Source organism: Camelina sativa, chromosome 4 (assembly GCF_000633955.1).
Source record: "Camelina sativa cultivar DH55 chromosome 4, Cs, whole genome shotgun sequence".
Lineage (NCBI taxonomy): Eukaryota > Viridiplantae > Streptophyta > Magnoliopsida > Brassicales > Brassicaceae > Camelina > Camelina sativa.
In genome coordinates, this window is record NC_025688.1 from 29,833,667 (window position 1) to 29,835,355 (window position 1,689).

The window sequence follows — 1,689 nt, forward strand, 5'->3', positions numbered from 1 at the left end:
TTCTTACATATCCCTTCAATTGATCCTTAAAAGAAAAAATAAAAAAAACACAATAGATTTTTGGTTAAAAGGCATATTTCTGTTTTTGTAATATATGACTAGAACAAACGTAAATTGTATATATAAAATTTGCAAATATATTGTTTGGGTTTGCTCAATTTCTACTTTTAAAAATTAAATATCATTTACAATATTTAGAAAATACATCTTTTCTTGTAAAATAAAGTTTTCAAGTGCAAACTTAAGCAATAAATGCAATTATTGTACGTTTGGCATATACACAATCAGCTAATGAAATCATGTTAAATATGTTTAAAATATAAACTTATATCTCTGTAATTTTTGTTTTAATTTCCTCTTAAATATAAAATTCACAAAATTTATTTTTTCTTTGTCTTCATCTTCATCTTACTAACTTTAAAACAAAACAAATCACATTTTACTAATATTTAATTATATATCTAATCTATCAATTCAGGACGCCTTTAGTTGTCACTAAAATCATTTAGACATGCATGTAAAAAATATACACAAATATATTCTAGTAATAAACAATTATATAATAATTCTTATCTGATAGAGAAATATATTTGGAATATTGTCCAAAATCAATCATTTATTTACTTTAATTGTGATTGAAATAATTTAAAACATATAATTATTTTACAGTAAACGAATATAAAATGTGCACAGATAAAATCTTTTTGATTATGGAAGTACGCAGTTGTGACATGTGCAAACTTTTCCTTTTGGCGTAGTTAGACATGTGCCATACAAATCAGGTTGAATCCCTCCGTCAAAGCAACCTCGCTGACATAATGAAGCGCCATTAGGTTTATTACAAGTTCCAGGCGGTACTCTGGTTGTATCTCTCTTGGCACATAGGTCTCCAATTGATATTCTTTAAAGAAAGAAAACACATCTTTTCTTGTAAAATAAAGTTTTCAAGTGCAAACTTAAGCAATAAATAACATTATTGTATGTCTGGTATATACACAATTAGCTAATGAAATCATGCATGTTAAATATGTTTAAATATACAACTGGTTTTTTTTTTTGTGCACCTAAAGAAGGATCAGAACATTGGCTTTAGGGCTGGGCAAAATAACCGATAACCAAATAACCGACCGAAACCGAACCGAAAAAAACCAAACCGAACCGAACCGAAATTCTTCAAATACCCGAATGGTTAGTAAAAATCTATATCCAAACTAACTGAAACCGAACCGAACCGAACCGACAATTAAATGGTTAACCGAAATATCCGAAAACCTAGAAGATATCAAATATTATATACTTAATATTATGCAAAACTATAAAATAAACTTAAAATATAAATTATTTCTAGATTCAAAACAATTAAATATTTTAAATAATCAATATATGTAAATGTTATTATTTTGAATTTACAAAGTTAAATACTATTTTGTAAAATTGAATCCATATTTTTCCCTTTTTTGTATTTTTGTTATTGTATATTTGGTTAATTTTGGTTATATTCGGTTAGTTTTGGTTATATTTGGTTTATTTGGTTAATGTTAATATAATTTATGTTAGTTATGGTTATTTATTTAAATAACCAAACCGAAACCGAACCGAAAGAAACCGAACCGAACCGAACCGAAATTTCAAAAATATCCAAATGGTTACTATATTACTATATCCAAAATAACCGAAACCGAATACAAC

The 1,689-nt window shown here is 26.3% G+C and overlaps 1 long non-coding RNA gene across 1 annotated transcript in view; it reads right to left on the bottom strand.

Annotated features, from left to right (window-relative positions):
* The window catches only part of LOC104783333, a 2,269-nt gene continuing 1,167 nt past the window's right edge, over positions 588–1,689 (bottom strand). The window contains exon 2 of the long non-coding RNA XR_767224.1: positions 588–901. This is a non-coding gene — a long non-coding RNA (uncharacterized LOC104783333). The remainder of the gene's footprint in view (positions 902–1,689) is intronic.